This window comes from Calidris pugnax, unplaced genomic scaffold, assembly GCF_001431845.1.
Source record: "Calidris pugnax isolate Ruff unplaced genomic scaffold, ASM143184v1 scaffold20, whole genome shotgun sequence".
Classification (NCBI taxonomy): Eukaryota; Metazoa; Chordata; class Aves; order Charadriiformes; family Scolopacidae; genus Calidris; species Calidris pugnax.
In genome coordinates, this window is record NW_015094510.1 from 32213616 (window position 1) to 32233489 (window position 19874).

Here is a 19874-nt window from a genome sequence, read left to right on the forward strand (position 1 = left end):
TTTTGCAATCAGATGGCAAAAGCACAAATAAAGAGAACTCTGCATTAGCTTGTTTTTCACCCTGGTCTCATAAACCATCTACTTTATTGTGCATCATAATGTTTTGTATATCATATACATAATATTGTATTTCCTGGCTCTCAAAGACAGGGGAAATAAATCATCATCATAATAAATTAAAATGTAGTCTGAAAATACATCTTATAGGACCTCTTGAAACTTTATCACTAGAATATAAATGTGATTTCACAAAAAATATCTTTGATTGTCCTTCAGTACATTCTTTTAACAGTTTGCAATATTAATGTATTTTAGTTCTTTTAAAGTAAAATTTTGACATAAGGAAGAAATAAAATATTTCCATTTCCAGGAAAATATTAAAAAAAAATCATATTAAAATATATCCCCATAAAATAACTTATTTTCATTTTGACTTCTCTGAGATCAGAATCTCAAGGTCATCGAGGTTTCTTGAAGAAATTTTTGTATTTTTAACTGATTTTGGTCTCACCAAATGTTAATTTATCTTATGAACAAATATATTTGTGCCTATACAAATATAAATGACTTCAGGCAAACGAGCTGCAGTAGAAATGTCCATGTTTAAACTTATCACAGTAAATCTCTAATGCAGATTTGACATCTTCCTTGTGAACAGAGAAGGAAGATGTTCCCTGGGGAGTATAGACATAAAGGAAAGGGACAAAACTGTCTCTAACATAGTCTCTAACACAATCAGAGGATTGAAATGCTTGTTGGCGAACGTAGCAGTTCTGGTGGCAGGATAGCTAATTAGTGCTACCGTAAGTGGGCATTGGACACTGTGGAGATCCTCAAATCCTCACAGCTCACATCCTCTGATATCCCCAGAGGTGCTGATGCCCTCCCTGGAAACTCTGCAGGAAATCCGGAAATAGGCAAATTGGGATGCAGTCCTGTTTTTCTCACATGGAGGTGGGATGTGGCCAGCTCGTAGCTGGTAACAAGGATGCAAGGCACCACGCAAAGGACTCTCGTTTTGAAAAGACACAACATCTCTCTGTCTTTTATATACACACATGTCCTTCTGCTTTTAACCCAAGGTGAACAAATGACCTGTAATCCATGGGAGAGGGACAAGGAAGCAGAAAGAAAATGCTAAATTAAAAAATGTGGTGTCACAGAACTATTCCTGTGTATATTTTTATATCTAAGCAAACTATTATACATCCTCTGGTTTACAGGATCCATTTCTACAGCTGTTAAAAAAAAAAAAAAAAAAAAAAAAAAAGCGAAAAGGGCGAAATTGTGGAGCAGAAAGAAAATGCTAAATTAAAAAATGTGGTGTCACAGAACTATTCCTGTGTATATTTTTATATCTAAGCAAACTATTATACATCCTCTGGTTTACAGGATCCATTTCTACAGCTGTTAAAAAAAAAAAAAAAAAAAAAAGTGGAAACAGTGGCAATTGTGGTTGGGAAGACATTCCTCTAGTGTGCACACAGACATAGACGAAATACACACTGGAAGGAATTCTACATTACAAAAAAAGCCAATGTAACCCTGCCTTTGGTTCAAACTTTACAACATAGCATAATAAATCTTAATAAGATTTCCAAAGGAAACATGATTACAATCACATCTATAATGAATGCACTGTTCCTTGGGTATTTTCTGCAGATACAGGCACTTTTCTATTTTCAGCATGTTATTATAGCTCTATGTTGTTTGCCCTATGGCAAAGGACATGGATTTGGGAATACTTTATGTCAGTACTTTTTCAGCAAATGATACATACTTTGTGTGACTGAAATAATGTGTTATTAGGCTGTGAAATATACTATGTGCCATGTAGTCCATTTGTTGACAACAGAAGATAATTTCTTGGGTGATGTTCTTGAGTGTATGGGCTATTCCAGCTTGAGAAGATTCAGATAATTATTGTTATGTCATTTCACTGGGAAAATTATGAAACAATCGTCCTTCACGGGTAGACAGGAAGGCTTCCTGTACAAGTTAGAGTCTGAGCTGTATATTGCTTCTTTTGCAAAGAAATGGAAATTATCAACTAGGAATTAAATACTAGCACTAATAATCCTGATTCTTAGGTTGACCATTTCATATAGCTTCTATGTTCCTATTGCCCTGTATTGTCATCTTGGAAAGTGGGTGGAGCAAGAACACAACTATGGGTTTTCACATAAACATACAACTTTATGACTCTAACTTTTGCTTTCAGTAGTGATTTTTTTTAGTTCAACGACACACTGAGAACATAATGCAGCCAGGCCCCTGCTCTAGCAAGTCTGCCACTTAGCTGTCTTCCTTGCTGTGTCACTCATTCTCTGCCATCTCCACATGCTTCCATAAAAGTCTCTTATGACCTTGCTCACGGATGAGAAACATCCTTCTACCTGATTTTGTCAGATCTATCACCCAGCAAACAAGTTGACTAATAAGCAGCCTTCCTCCCAGCTGCCCAGGCACATGAGAGAAACAAAAGTAGCATATCTGTATAAAGTTATAAACAAACACATCAAAAATTGTATCCTCCGTTACACTTAATTCATTAACCACCAGGCTGAATTGTAGATTATACACACATGGTAGAGAAAAATAACTACTAATCCTTTCAAAACTGTTCTAAGAAATACTTTTTCTTTTTGCTCTTTTTAATTGGAAGGGCATGCCAGTTTATGAGATGAGGCGTACCACAGTTTCTAGTAAGCTTGAGCTAACAAGTATTCCTGACCTAATTAGCTTGGGACAGACTTTCTGTCATTAGGATGAGTGCCTGGATCAGCTTCCAGGCAGAGGAATGCATCTGAAGGGGAAGGAGGTTTGAGGAGGTGCAGGAGCCACGTGGAGGGCTAAGCAGTGAGCCGGACTGCATAAAGGAGAAAGTACAATAGCAAGACACACTCCAGGCTAAGTTTTGCCAACATATCACCTTGCTAAATGAAAGTAAATAGAAGCCATACTGAAATCACCAATGGTATGTAGCCTCCCTTTCTGCACAAGTTTGAATCAAAGTACGGTTTGTGCTAAAGCAATATTTCTCATTTTTACGCTACAACTGTCCTGTTTCTTTGCGTGCACAATGCAATAAGTTACTCCAGTAAATAGGATTCAACAACCCTAAAATAGGTTTGACAACTTCTTTTTCCTGAAATAGTACACATAAGAGACTTGGTGAAATGAACTTGTTCTGTGCTGTCTCACCAAGTCAAGTAGATTCTAATTCTTTTCCCACTTCAAAAGATAAAAATATTTAAATTCTTGGTTTTCCAGCTGAATGGGAAACACTTGTTCCGCAGTGGTAAATCCAGGGTTTGAAAGAACATAATCAACATGATCTGAGATGACATGAATGTAAAGTAGAATGGGAACAAAGAGAAGGAAAGGATAAAAAAGTCAGTCTAGATGGTGGAAAGGTCCTGCGGTAATGGCACAATTACACAAGCTGGTTTCTGACCTTTCATGTTATCATTGTTTTGTTTGGCTGGGATTAGTGATCAATGTGAAATTTCACCCTGATTCTGGTTGCTTTGTCATGCTCATGGGGATGCTGTATCTGAGTAAAGCTTCTCTTGTAAACCATAAGTGGAAATGGTAAATAAATTATACATAAGTAAATATTTTCTGTTTTGTTTACTGAAAGCCTGTAGCCTGTGAACATTACTGACAACTAGAGCAGAAATCGTGCTTACCTGAAAACAAAACCCACTTCCTAATCTGAACATTTGCCTCCAGAGATTTAGACTTGTGCACTGCCTAGTTGCACTGGCTTAATTAGAATATATTTTTATTGGAGTACTATTTACAATAAAATTATTCCTTTAATTTGGTTTAGATTAGACTTCTGAGACTTGGGAGAATAAATTTGTTTTCCATTATTTAAGTACATAGTTAAACTGCTGGAGAGTAGATGTTACTCTTTAATGTGTTTTTTAGCTTTACCAGTCTACCCTCAAAATCCTTGAGAAATTTCATCAAAGACCTATAGGTAGCTCTCAAAACTTCACTGCACTTGAGCTTCACAATTAAATTATATTTTTCCTCATCAGTCTTAGAAATAACTTAAGAACTTGGGACGAAACATCCAAAGGCTTTTCAGCTGGAAGCAGACTCAGATAAGTAATATAGGCCTAAATGGTAAAGATATTAAGCAACTATAAACCAGACGCAATAAAATCAGCAGCTTGGATTAGCCTTCATAGTTCTTTGCACTAGAACTACCAGATTTATAGTCACCTTAACAACAGTATGACAGTTTTAAGATAGACTATATTTTTTTATTCCAAGCGCACATATTCCTAAATGTGATTTCCAACAGCAAACTATGATTTGAATTAGTTTTGGTAACTTTTTAATGAATCTGTGTCAAGTCATTAAATTATTCATGCATCTTTTATTATTTCCAGCACACGCTGCTCTTCAGCCTTTCTTTGGTCAGATTCAACACAATGAGAAAAAAACAGTGCCACAGGTAATACAGAAACTGTCTTCTACTGATTACTGAGGTTTTTTTCTTTTAGAAAAAACAAAAATATTAATGTCAAGATAATTTGAAAGAAGTTTTCTCCTATAATTTGTAATAGCTGCGTCAGGTTAAATTCAACTTAATTTCATGTATACTGTGGGAGAACCAAGCTGACTCTGAGAGATAGGGGATCTTTTCCCACAGGATGGTACATGCTTATATATGTTCCTTAGGCACAGTCCATGGGTACAAATATAAACCACAAATAATGCCCTGTTATATTTTATCTGACAGATTTGTTTCAAAAGGCACAACCTATGTCAACATAACTCCAACAATGGTGCTATGCAATTTGACTGAATTCCATTCTATCTTCAAACAGAGAAAAATGACAAAACAAATTCACTGAATTGATCCCCAAAACTTCTTTGAAAAACGTCTTTGTAGTGTTTAAAATGTATGGAGATTAAAGGATTCTGACTCTTGGGGTGATGTTTTGTTTTTCTTTTTTTTTTTTTTTTTAAGGGACTCCTGGTCAGTTACTAACTCATTGACATTTCTCAACTATCTAATTAAAATGTAGACTATCTTATAATACTTGCAAATGTGACCTTCATTTGTATATTTTTGCTAGCTAGCATGTTTAATCAAATGTCACTAAGAATGCTAACCCATTTTTTTAATTGTAACTTTTAATTACATTGTTTGAGTGGAAGTGTTCAGTCTTCCAAGCTTATCAAAATATGTGCCTTCATTCTGTAAAGTCAACTGTATTAATGTTGTTCCTCAATTTTTAAGCAGAAATGTATTTTCTGTCTTGTTCTGTGCATGCACATTGGTTTCCTTTTAGACTGCTCAATGATATATGGCTTGGCTATAACCTGAGAGAGCCTTTCATGAAGAAAGGCTGAGAGAGCTGGGACTCTTTAGCCTGGAGAAGAGAAGGCTGAGGAGAGGCCTTATTAATGCTTATAAGTATCTAAAGGGTGGGTTGAGGGAGCATCGAGCCGGACTCTTTTCAGAGGTTCCCAGCAACAGGATGAGGGGCAACGGGCACAAGCTGGAACAGAGGACGTTCCATTCAAATATGAGGAAAAATTTCTTTACGGTGAGGGTGACAGAGCCCTGGAACAGGCTGCCCAGGGAGGTCGTGGAGTCCCCTTCTCTGGAGATCTTCAAGACCTGCCTGGATGCAGTCCTGAGGAATGTGCTCTGGGCAATCCTGCTTTAGCAGGGGAGTTGGACTAGATGATCTCTAGAGGTTCCTTCCAACTCTGACAATTCCATAATTCTGTGATATGCACAGAATTGTAGGAACCTGTGTTGATAAGGCATCCGTCAAGAGCGTCTCCTTATGAAAAGTAGGATTACTACTAAAACACAGCAAAATGTCAATAAATTATGTTTTCCTGATGAAGTGCCATTAACTCTAATGAAAAAAAAAAAAAAAAAAAGAAAAAAATACCCAGAACAAAATAAAGGAAAAATTGGAAGCCAACTGCTTTTATCAGGAAGAGGTTAGTGCATGTTATCCTGCTCTGCATGCTTCCCACCGGTTTAGTTTATGTATCAGAGACTTAATTTTAAAGATGCTATTATATCCCAATTATTATTTAAAACAACAGGCAATGCAACTGTATATGCAGGCAATCATCAAAATCAAACCAAACAAAAAGATTGAAATCTTCACCAGAAACCTCATTCTAAACAGCTGGAATCTGAATGTCTCTATGTGAGCCAGTGAGGTAGTGAAGAGGAAGAGGAGTAGGTATGTGATGTGATGAATGTGCTCAGGAAATGGACGCTTTTTGCCATTGACTTCAAAAAGGAAAGTAAGGTGAGTAGCTGAGGTGTGAACATTTCAACTTGTTCAGACTTAGTCCTCTTATCACACATCAGTCAGGCTTCATTTGTGTCTTTTCTGCTCAAAATGTCTAGTTGCTCTGCACAGAAATAAGAGACTTGAATTGTTTTCCAAAGCGGCAGGGGGGGATGACTTAGAAGCTGGAAATTTTCAAGGAAAATATGCTAGTGGTCTTCACCAACCTTTTTCACCACATATTTAATAATATGTGAAATGGAGAAAATTCATTTAAGATGGTCCTTCTTTGGCCAAAATAAGTAACCTTCAATCAAAAAAATTTTCTGTTGAAATTTTCAGCAGTCCAGTGTTCAAGAAGATACACAATAATTTAATCTGAAAATCCAAAATAGCCTCTCACTTTGTAGAATTTGATTTTCTGTTAGAAAACTTTTCATACAACACAGAAAATTTGAGAACATAGAAGACTATGGAGAGATATGGAAAAAAAATAAAAATAATTAGGGATATATTTTGTTAACCTTTAAATTAACAAAAGGAAAGTGCTTTGAAGATTTAAAACAGTGACTGAAAGACAGTAGAGAATATTTCCAGTGGCTATTAGCAAATGAGTCAGCATCTTTGGAATGTTATACTGTTAGAGCTTATTTAAATGTCATGAATTTTTATGAGGAATTATTTTTCAATAATATAAAGATTCTTTTGTAGAGTTAGTTATTGTTTCCCTTCTTACTGAAAAAATAATCTATTTCCATCTTACTTCCACTTCATACTCATAATATAGCAAATAGATGACTCAATATATGCTCAATTATTCCCACTTTGCATCCAACATACAGCATCAACCAGATCAAGCAAAATATTCTTTAAAATAGAACACTTTCAGCTACAGAATGCTTACAACTGCAGTAACAAAAATACTAAAAGTATTAATATATTCCAGTTATAGAAAAATGTTCATCCAAAATAAAGCAATTTTAAACTGACGAAAGTGCTTTGAGATTATTTTCCTATTTTTTCTATCAAAACAGTTAATATTTTCTCTTTCAAAACATGCTAATATAATATACAGATTACAGCTAGTTAGGGTATGTCATAGCCATAGCATAGGCTTCAAACATGGTGATTATGTTCAGTAAGTGCTTTGTACCTTTTTCAAATTCACTGAAGTCATGTAATGGAAACAGCTTTTCAGATGTAAAAAATATAAAACTCTTCTTTGAAAACTCTTCTCTGAAAACTCTTCTCATGAACTTACTGAAGGAAAATTTAACTCCAAATATTATCAACAAAACTTTATAATTGAGCATATTCCATCTAGCTCAATACTTACTACTACTGTTTTGTGCACTCTTTAAGACCACAAATGTGTCTGACACTTTATCAATATGTGGAATTTTTCTGCTTGTTTATCTAATAAAAGGAGTTTTAGGCCAGCTTTGCCTGAAAAATAACACTTAGAGCAGAGGTGTAGGCAGCTGAGTGCGTCACTACTCTCATTCCACTCAAGAAAGCGAATGCAGAAATTAGCTGCTTCTACTTATCTTGTGATCTTTGGCCTGAAGGAGTAGTGCTTAAGTAGCACTCTCTGTTATTTGTAGGCACATATGAAGAAGTGCCCTAAGACTCCTAAGTGGTTTTATTTGTCAATTTTTAGATCTTTTTTGTTCTAACTCTTCAGGTACTTTTCATACAATATTTTTCAGCTCAAACGTGACATGTATTCTCTAGCAGGAAAGTATGGAGGGTTACTAATGTGAGATCCATAGATTAGCCTACACTGCATGCTTTTAATTGAAATCTTCACTTATTTTCCCCATGGTTGATGATCATCAGAGTGAGCTGTCAATTCTGAATGTGAAGGGAGAACCAAGTACCAAAGGTCAACTATTTCAGTACAAATCAATTAAAGTAATTAGATGGATAGAAATCCTTATTTATAGCCCTTCCTTCCTGCAACGATACGCATATCAATGCTAGGTAGACAATAATGGGTCAATCCACAGCAAAGGAGAGATTTGTAATTGACATTGTTAATATAAACTGCTTGATTAAATTATTAATACCATCATGAAAACTGAAGCAGTCAAAATCTTAATAATCCGTGTGTGAAGGGAACTGCCTGCTGATTTTCTTGGCAATGGAACTGTGTTTACATTTGTAAGACCACAGCAATTAAAGAGATCAAATAGCTACTTGGCCAGAAAAACATAATCTAGGATATTGCTCACTTTTCAGAGAGGTTTTGAAACAGATCCGGAATGACTTGAAAATACCAGTTTGTCTGCTGCTGCTCAAACACACTCTGGTACTGCCTTAAGACTACCAGATGTTGCCTTCAAAAGCTATATTTGTGCTTTAACTTACGTCCTTCAAACAAGGAATTAGCTTCCCATAAACATCTATATTGCTATTTTGCCATATTCCCCCAAAATTACACTTGAAAACTTGCTTTTTGGTGATACCAGTTGGATAGCTGGTGTGAGAGTTCTTATTGCTTCATATTTTCTCACGTGCTCATCAGACTTCTTTGGTCTGTTTACACAGTAACCTGGCTGGCAAAGACTGTCTCTTTGCTTGCACTTTTACCTGCCACTAAAACAGGACTCCTGGCAACCACAGATCATAACCCAGTGGAAGTAGCTCTGACTCCAGACTGGGGCTCTGGGCCATGGGCAGCGTGGGGGCAAGCCCTGGGAGGCTAAGCAGGGTCACTCAAGGCCCTGACAGCAGCCTTCATCCCCACAGGTGTGCCTCAAACCCTGCCAAGAACTGGGCTCAGCAGGGGCCTGCTGTGGAGTGGTTTAGGTGCTGTGGTACAGTGCAAAGCTGTTTTAAGGGACACAGAGCCAGGGCAGGGACAGGGACTGATATAGGACATGGCACGGGAGGCTTGGGGCTGTGGGCTGGTGGATTCAGGCTGCCCGTGGGGAATATTGGCAGGCTGGAGGGGAGGACAGGATAGCTGGGTCCAAGCGTGTTGCAAAAAGAAGCACAATTCAGTCTATGATCTTTATCATTAAAATAAAGATTTACTAACAAGATGCTGAAAACAAAAAAAGTTATTAGAGTACATGTATATGAGAGAAAACTGTGTTCTTTTGAAAAGAAAGGAGGCTACTGCTTCAGGCTCACATCACCAGGCAGAGTTTTCATCAAAGCATTGGCACATCTCACTATTCAAACTGCTTCCCTCTTCCGACCTATGTGGACAGAAGAAACTGAAACTTAAAAGAAATTAAACACTCATTCAAGAGAAACTGCTGGAAATAATTTTAAGAGTGTATTATTACTTTTTATACATCGTACCAGGTGTAGACAACCTGTCATCCTTGGGTGAGAGAATCTGTGGCATTTTTCATCAGTGTGGAAGTACCATGAACAATAAAGTTGTAAGGGTTTCCTGAAGTAATGAAAGACAAATATAGCTTTCTGAGAAGAGTTCATGTATTAATAAGACTGAAAAACTAGAATTTGACAGGTTTATCTAATCTATAAATTAAGATTAGTTTGGAGAGGTAATAGCTGTACAGTATATGACTTGTTTAAAGAATTTTGCAAAATTTCATTTTATTGTAAGGGAATGAACACAGTTCATTCCTGTGCATGTAAACAGAGAACAAATTAACATTCAATGCAATGAGTAAAAGAACAAGAAATTCTCACAGTCCTTAATTAAAATAATAAAATAATCCAGTAAAAGTTTGTCAATTAACATTTATTTTTTGGGATTTTACTTTGACATAGAAATTTGTGAACCAGCTTCTGATTGTCACAGAGACATTTATGATTAGCAGCTAAAGTAAAGCTTTCTTTAAATTGCAAAGTTAATTAAAGGTCACCTAGGATAATGTAAGCTTTTCTGTTCCCTGTGATACACATTCTTACATATTATCACAATTATGTGTGTTTATATGTGCAGTGAAAGCAGACAGTCTTTCATTCCTTTCAAAATACCTATCTCCTGGTTCAAAGCATTTATTTATTTTTGAGCCCCCTGCCCTTCGGTCCTTCCTAGTTCTCTGTGGTTTACTTTGGTGTTTGCTAAATATTTTACAGTGCACTTTCCACCTTGCCTTGCATCTTTGGGACCTTTATGTGGTGTAGTCTTTCCTTAGGGAATTAATCATGGGATGCAGTGTCAGTGTAAACATCTATTAGTAGCAATTAAGCAATCCTTGCACACACAGAGTGAAATTCGTTCTCGTGCTCTGGACAAATGCACAGTCAAAGCACTTAGGCATTTTTGAATATGTAAAGTAGCACATAGGTCTACACACTGTTAAGGGGAGTAAGATTTTATGTTACTTCTTAAATGTTTTCAAAAACAATAATGTAAATTTAAAAAAACCCACACCTTGTCATGATGGACATTCCACTGTCCTCCCACAAGGAAACAGCAGTTACTGTTGCTGAAGCTTGTTTCTTGTCTTTTTTGTCTGAGATGTACTAATAGTGGTGAATATGTGAACCTTTCAAAACATCCAAAATTATTTCAGTCTTTGCAGTGAAATAAATTAAAGTACACTGTGCAGGGATTTGTATTCTCACAGGGTAAATCCGTACCACAAACACATCTGCACACTGTTTTCCAAAATTGGAAATTACTTTGTTGACTAAACCCTTTATGTTTCATAGTCTTTCAGGTGACTCTTAATTCTTCTCCTGTGTGTTCATAGTGGGTTTTTTAACCACAGGATTTGGTGCCTGCCTGTGTGCATTTCCAACTATAAGCCTATTTCTGGTGAGTGAGCCTCAAAGCCATCAAAAGGATGCAGCCATTGAGACAGACTATCAGCTCCTTGAAGGACACAGACTTGAGCTGTTCATACAGCCCTTTATAAAGGAAAAAAGAGAGGCTGTAAAGCGGATCTCCAACAAAGTATGAATTATTTAAAAATAATGATAGGATCGAGCTAATTCCCTGACACAACTGTTTTGTTACTCAGACAAAGCAAGTAGTGTAGTTCAATAAGGAGCTACCTAGTGTTTTACTAAACTTTAGAAACAGGATTATTTTCATTTTCAGTTTAATCAAAAAATTTATAGACCAGAGTTTATGTCACTCAGAACATCACGAAACCAGACCTAAACACTACTTCCATCAAACGCTTGCAGAAGCCTATCTGAAAAGACTGATGCCATATAAAGATGAGAAAAAGGACTTTTAAGTTATGACAAGAAGAAATACTAAGTCAATATTTATGGCTCCGTTTGCATGTAGAGAGACAACTTTCAAAGATTGATTAATTACTACAGGCAAGAAAGAGCAGAAAATTGACTGTAAACTCAAAATAATACTTCAAAATATTTAATAAGATTTTTAAAGGAATGTAGATGTCTGGGATTTAGTCCTGTTTTCCAAAAGGAAAGCACATAGAGTCTAATCTTAAAGTACTGCTGTATAAAGTGGGTTTTGGACTTGGAGGATTTCTCCATCCCAGTTCCCTGGAGGCAGGCTCCTGCTGTCCTGTGACACCAGGTCCAGGCACTCACCACTGCTGAGTAGAAGGGAAGGATCACCTTCCTCATCCTGCTGGCAATGCTTTGCCTCACACAGCCCAGGACACCATTGGCCTTCTTTGTGGTAAGGGCCTGTTGCTGGCTAATGTTCAACCTGGTGTCCACCAGGTCTTTTTCTGCAAGGCTGCTTTCAAGCTGGGCGTCCCCCAGCGTATAGGGTCCCTTAATGGTACCTTAATTGAAAGTCTAAATTTCTCAGGCCTTCTGAGACTTCAGTAAGAACATGCAGATGGGTATTAAGCCTCAATCCTGGAGTAAACTCTTTTAGTGACCCATCATTCAGTGACTTGAGACCTTGGGTCTTTGACATTGCTTCCATTATCTCCTCTTCATTAAGGTTAGTATATCTATGTGTTTAATTTTATACTTTTCCTGCCTCTTTTCCTGGTGTTTTAAGGATAGACCAGATGGTGGCCTTACATTCCACCTATCATTATGGCTCATGTAAGTCCAGTATATTTCCCTGAAAACCACCTGAGAGTAATAGCCCAACCAATAGCTTTTTGACTTCTTTTTCAGATGGGTTTCTCTTCTTCAATTCCTATAGTGGGGCCTAGGAAGGCTAGGCTTCCTAAAGGTAGCCTTTGGCAACATCATCTTTATTCTCAGTGAAAGTCAGTAGCATGTATGTACCTCAATCAGGTTTAGAAGTTGGACTTAGAACTTAGAACAGCCTCAAGCTATTTATAATAATTTTACCTTTCCAATAACTTTCAGAAAACTGAAAGATCCATTTTATAGGTGCTGTAAATTTCAATACCATATAGGTGTTTTGTGGATTTATGGTAATTTATCATTATTATTGTTATGAGAAAAATATATATATAATGGAAGTGTAAAGAGGTTAACCTCTTTGAGCAAACTGGACAAGGTATTGTATAAATTTCCAGTGACTGAGAATAAATACTTAACACATAAGAAGGCAAATATAAAGTCATTTACACAAAAAAGTTGTTAGATTAAAATTACTTTACCTATTATACATACATCTAAAAGATCTCAGCATTACAAGTAGACCTCAAAATTTTATCATACAAGGTGTTTGAAGGAGCATGGAGGTCTGAAGTCTCAAATAAAGACTCACAGTCAAACTGATTTGACAATTAATATCATAATGCATCCCAATAAAATGCCCTGAAACATCATCTCATCCAGCAGTAGGCAGTCACACGCTTCTTTGTAGATTAGTCAGTGACTTACTACAGCCCCAAGAAAATTGTCCCGAGTGCTTTGTCTAATCTTTTCATAAAGTCATTGGGAAGAATTCCTATCAGGACTTAACAAGAAGAAATACATGATATGACAATTATAAAACAGAACCAAAGCATGTTTTCTTATTACCAGCAGCAACAACAAGTCTAAAGAGAAAATTATACCAGCAAGCAAAGTTATTATAAATTTGCACACAGGATTCTAATAAAACGCATAAATGCATTAGAGCCATCTATGTGGGAAACAAATAATCTGCAAGCATTGGCACCGTAAAAGATGTAATGGGATTACAGCTGGAACCAGCACTGAAATGCCATGACAGGCAAACTTAGTCCCCATATGTACATCAATAATGAGCAATGAAAACGTAAAATGCAGCAGAGAAAAATCAGCACAATTGATTTTAGAAGTCACCACAAAGGACTTTTCTAAGTCAGTCAGAAACATCTACTACATTTCCAAGTAGCATTAGTTTGCCAACTGCTTAGGGAAGTACACATCGGCGACAATAAGAAAAGACTTGTCATGTCTTGAATTGTTTTGGCTTTATTGATGATTTCCATTTCAAAAAAGTAGTTGCCATTCTATAGACACGGAACACACAGGAATTTTTAAGTAAGGAAGATTTTTGAATCAGTCAAGGCTGTCTAAAATGTAGATATCTTTTCAGGAGAATTTATAATAGTTCTTTTTGCTACAATGTAATTTAGTGCTGTCATAAAAGTAAATTTTTAAGTATGAATAGCACAGAACAGAAAGATTTATTCTAAGTCATCTAGTCAGTATATAGGACTTTACTGTAAACACAGTTAGTGTGACTGTTTCGAAGCCTGAGGTTATAGCTTTCATTTCAAAAAACTCTCTATAAAGAAAAGATATTGAATCAATAAGCCTTGTCATTTCAAGGGAATTTGCATTCCATGGGTTTTATGTTCCCATCTATGGTTTTGCATTACTAAATGACAATGAATGTCAATCATGATAATAGAGAAAATATCTTTGTTTACCTGGAATTTGCCTTACTTTGAAATAATAAAGTCCATAGCACTGTTATTCTGGGAGGTTTCAGCCAGTGTGGCACAGAGTCAGACAAAATCTATCAGTTACCAGTAGGAAGGACATATTTTAGGATACACTTCCAGCCACATGGCTTCCAGAGCCAAAATATTTCTACTCAGTTTTGATGGAAAATATTTTCAGGGAAAAAAGGCTACAGTATCTACTAATGAAGCATATGGGAAATTCAACTTTGCAATAGCATACCAAAATCTTTTTATGTCAGTCACCACCTCTATTTGTCTCCAAAGCAGGTTGGATTTATGGGCCTCATTAGTCAAAAATGTCAACATCATATAATTCTATTTTATTTGCCTTCAGACTGGAGTCCACAGATCTGCGATGATAGAGCCTCTGCACACAGTGGTCACAGAGGACACCATTCTGTCCCTTTGGCCTCCTAATTTTAGAAAGAATACCCTATATTTCTATTACATATTTCTTGTGTGCATGTAGCTGAGAATCAGTGTTGTCTTCTATACAGAGATTTCTGTTTTGAGACCTTTGAACATTTACTCAGCCCACAGATCAATCTCAGACTTGTCACCATCGCTCTGTGTATTCAGATTTCAAAATTTTGCAAATTCTTCTAGACCAAGGTTTTAACTCAAAGGTCAAGCAATGTTTTAAATGACTAATTTGGTTTGCATCAGGCATACAGAGACTCCCTACGCATGCTTAAAAAATTTTACTCTTGTCTGAAGGAAGTTTACATTTATGACAGTTAATATTTTAATATTTGATCCTTAAACTCTGTTTGAGCTGTTGGCCCTCCTATCCTACAGGGAAATGCCATAAAGGCTCATCTGGAAGGACTGGAGTATATTTTTGGCATGGCCTCTTTTGTATTAAGTTCACATCCCTTCTGTATAAATGAACAGAGCTATGTCCTGAAGATTATCTCCCTACAGCCTTCTACGAGCATGAACAAATAAAACATTGAAATTTTGCTATTCATTTGCTTACATTTTTATAATCTCCTCCAGAGGGAGCGAACTTGAGCTGAGAAATGGGTCTAAAAATATTTTAGAGTATGTGGCCCTCTCATCATTCCCAAGGCCAAACTTTTTTGCCTCCTTTCTTCCAATTTAGCACCGACAGGCTCTCTCAAAGGAGGAGGTGGCTCCCCAAAAGCTCTGATCCTTGTTGCGGCATGGGATCTGTCTGGATCACATATTTCTATGCTTCTGCTTTTAGCTCTCAGTATGGAATACAAATTGAGTTTCTGAAAGCTATAGCAAGTGACAGCAAGAAAAGGCTGTTTCTTTTAAAAGTCTTTTGAGAACAACTGATGCCGGAGTTCTTCATTCTTTGTATTCTGTTAGTGAGTTTCTGGGAAGCAGAAAGTTAGTGAGAATAAACTTTGTAGGCTGATGTTGAAGGCAGCAAATTCAGCAAACTCATCCATTTCATGTACTGTTTAGCTAGATTTACATTTACCCAAATTTTACAATATCCATTACTTCTTCAAAGGGAAAAGCAAGGAATTTGAAAATTGTTCTTGACTCTGCCTAAGCTCTGAGGTTTGAAAATTCAACTTTTAGAAATTAATTTCTTACATTTACGCTCATTATTAGCCAGTGGAACCACATTTGAAGGTAAATTCTCTGCAGAAAGTGTGGAATTTTAAACTCCAGTCTTACTTTAATTTTTTCCATCCACGTACAATCCCATAGATGACTGACTCTGAACAGCATTGGAACCAGGAAAAGAAAAAGAATAAATAAACACAGGAGAGAAACCGTCAAATTTCAGGTTTTAGACAATATATAGACTTAAGAAAATGAAAGTGAGTCAGTTGTGTCTCTTCCCTCTGCTCTTCACGATCACTTTATTTCTGGAAATGAGGAAGAACAGAAGAGAATATTGATGGTGCAAGAAGAATCATGAAGTCTGATATAGTGAAACCAGAGAAATTAAAAGAATCTTGGTATATTTCTGATAGTAGTAATAAGGATTAAAATCTGTCTGGTTCCATTTGTAATTTTGTTATCACTGGTAACAACAGAATCAGGAAAAAAATAGTCACCATTCCTGGAGCTAGTAAAGGATAATATAGACAGGATTGCACCTGGACCCAAAATAAAGGTGAGATGAAGAACTCTAAAAGGATCAAAACCCTATGCCAGCAGGTACACTGCACGGTACTTGGCCAAAACACCTGCGCAGAATAAGAACTGACCATTACGTTACTGATGAGCACTCACTAACACAGCAAAACCAAATATCAGCTGCTGCTATTACTTTAACCTCTAAAAAGAGATAGTTCAGAATAAAAAAATACCACCAACTCTCTTGTGCTTAGTCATTTAAAACATTGCTTGACCTTTGAGTGAAAACCTTGCTCTAGGAGAGTTTGCAAAAATTTGAAATCCGAATACACAGAGCGATGGTGACAATTCTGAAATTTACCTATGTGCTGAGTAAATGTTCAAAGGTCTCAAAACAGAAATCTGTCTGTTTAGAAGACAACACCAATTCTTCAGTACAGAGATTGCAGAGGAAAAGAAATGTCTCTTACTTATGTACTCTGCTATGTTTGTAGTAGGATTTTCCATCACTTTCTTAAGCAATTCTCTGTGCAAAGATTTCTGCCCCAGGTTATTTGTACAGTTACACTGAGATAGCTGTGATTATGGCCACAATGCGGCTACTGAGTTGATCAAGAAGACAAATGACCAACAATGACCTTTACTGTCTCTGGGAATTTACTTCTGTAGAGTCTATAGAATAAAATTCGGTTCATCTCTTCACTTCTGGCCCAACTGTCTCCTTTCTCCACACCTAATCACTATCTGTGAAACTCAGTGGCAGGGGAGTTGGAACTAGATGATCTTTAAAGGTCCCTCCCAACCCAAACCATTCCATGATCCTAGAAGCAGAAGACTGTCAAAGAAGATTCAAGATTTTCCGATGTACAGATTCCAAAGAAGAATCACAGATCACCTTGTTGCCTGTGTCAGACTTCCAGAAGAACCAATAATCCATGTTACTTTTGCTAATAAGCTAACATTGGCATATATACTAATGTGTTCTAGAGACTACACTGATCCTAGGCAAAAAATGAGGGCCAGGATGATGTGGAGGGATTCTATAGAAAGTCATCCCATTTTTAACATAAGTTACTTGAAGGTATCATTAATTGCTCTGAAATAACAAGCTTTTGAATTAATTAATACCAGTTAATAGGTCTTCAAGCTTGCATGGGGTATGGGGAAAACTTTCTGCTAAAAGAACAGCATAACTAAAAGGTTTACACTGTTAATGTCAGTTTATTCTAGCTCCATTTTCCATAGCTATAGGAAAAGAGAATTTTTTTTTTACAGTTCAAATGCAATCAGAGATTGCCTTTTACAATTGCACTGTAGCTCTTCAGTTCTATCTGTAGTAATCCAGATTGGGCACAATTTAGTATTTTATGTGTTTGTCAGTAGTACCAATGTTCATGAAGAGTAACAGCCCGATATTTCACAGGACATGGTTTTTCATTTCCTCTGTACTGTTCCTGCAAGTCAGGTTTTAGATGTTATAAAGAGAATGTTAAGAACTTGCTGTGGCAATAAAGGTTCAAGCTTGGAAAGATATAATAATAGAAAAAAATAGTTTGAAGTAAACAAATCTTAAAACTTTCCCTTTCAGGGTATGAATTGTAGTAGGTAGGGCTGTCATCATGTGATGACCTGTTCATCAGAAACTGAGGTCAACGTTACTGTAGAAAATACTTGTAAGAAAGGATATAGCAGATTCTGTCTAGAAGAAAAAGGTTTCCTTTTCCATCATATAACTCACTAAAAGTTCACCTGGTTTTACAGGGGTTTTTTTGTGGTTTTTTCTTTTTAAATATTGTTTTATCAGAAAATACCTATTTAACAAAATGAAAAAAAAAAATTGCAGGAATATATCCATTTGGACAGATGTTTTACTGAAATAATTTCTTTAATACTCACTTAATCAGAGAGTGAAAAGCATCCTAGAATACCCAGAAACATAGCTGTATGTGGCATTCACATAGGGTATCAGGGACACATATTCATTATCCTGTTCAATTTTCAGAGAAATATTTACGAACCATAAAAGAAAGGCTGATTCTAGAAGCTAACAGTGAGAGCATTCTCTTGTGCTGTAAAAGTCACTGGTTAAAAGCCCTGGTCCAGTTTGTATATTGTTATTTACAGAGGTGGAAGAGGTAATGGGAACATCAAGAGTACTGAGAGTCCACTTGTAAACTACTCTGGTGTTTAGAAAACTCATCTGTGGTTGGGAAGATTGAGGATCAGATCCTGGAAAAGCATAAGCTGAATCGAAGTGACATCTTCTCGACATGCATTTTAAACACTAAATTGCTGAATATTAGCAGGGTGGACTTGCCACTTAGAACTTTTGTTCTTAGATTGCTTTTCATAGACACAGACAGGCAGTGAATGTCCTCCTCTTAATATTAAAATGTCTAAGAAATGCCTAATTCTATTCTTTCTAAAATGAGGACCTCTAATTGTTCCACTCAGATACATATTTTAAGATGAAAATAATCATATCTCAAACAACTACTGCACATGTTAACATAAAAGAAGCTTAACATGAGCCCACAATGTGCACTGGCAGCCCAGAGAGCCAACCACATCCTGGGCTGATACAAGAGAAGTGTGGCCAGCAGGTCATGGAAGGTGATTCTGCGCCTCTACTCTGTGCTCATGAGACCCCACCTGGAATACTGTGTCCAGCTTTGGAGTCCTCAACACAGGAAGGACATGGATCTGCTGGAACGGGTCCAGCGGAGGGCCACGGAGATGATCAGAGGGATGGAGCACCTCCCCTATGAGGACAGGCTGAGAGAGCTGGGATTGTTCAGCCTGGAGAAGAGAAGGCTCTGGGGAAACCTCATAGCAGCCTTCCAGTACCTGAAGGGAGCCTACAGGAGAGACAGAGAGGGCCTCTTTGCCAGGAAGTGTAGTGACAGGACAAGGGGTAATGGTTTTAAATTGGAAGAGGGGAGATTTAGATTAGATACTAGAAATTCTTTACAGTGAGGGTGGTGAGACACTGGAACAGGTTTCCCAGGGAAGTGGTGGATGCCCAATCCCTGGAGGTGTTCAAGGCCAGGCTGGACAGGGCTTTGAGCAACCTGCTCTAATGGGAGGTGTCCCTGCCCATGGCAGGGGGGTTGGAACTAGATGATCTTTAAGGTCCCTTCCAACCCAAACCATTCTATGATTCTATTATTCTATAAAAATCCTGTGGCACACCCAGTGAGTACTAACATTGTGTTTACCCAAACTGTACCTTCCTTCTGGAGAAGAGACTTCCACCTTGTGGGACTGAGATGTACATGCTGTGAACCTCTGAACCTATTCAGAGCTTTTTGAATTTAGTAATTTTTCCTGTCTGAAGCTCATGTTCATGGGTTATGGCACTGCTCTGGGAGAGGCAAGAGTCATGTCACCTTGTTTCTGACTCTCCTGTGCTGATAAGGTTAACTACAGGACAAAGAGGACTTTTCAGACACTGAGGACCTAAAGCAGCCACGGAGGATCAGAAATTTTTCTCAGCTGTGAAGATAAGCTGAAGAAATTTGAAACATGCTGTGTTAAAGGAACATTTTGAAAGGTATTTAAGCAGCATAGATAAATGAAAATATAATGTAAATAAGCAAATATTTATCTCATAAAGAATACCACTAACTATACCCTTCTGCATTTTGATGATCTTATACACATAAATACCACCTTAAATATATGGATTTGTGACATAATGACAATGTAAGAGCATGGTACAACAGGGAAAATAATAACATCTAAT

At 37.0% G+C, this 19874-nt stretch overlaps 1 protein-coding gene across 3 annotated transcripts in view; it reads right to left on the bottom strand.

Annotated features, from left to right (window-relative positions):
• The window catches only part of CNTN5 (contactin 5), a 680570-nt gene that overhangs the window by 265499 nt on the left and 395197 nt on the right, over nucleotides 1–19874 (bottom strand). The window lies entirely within an intron of this gene.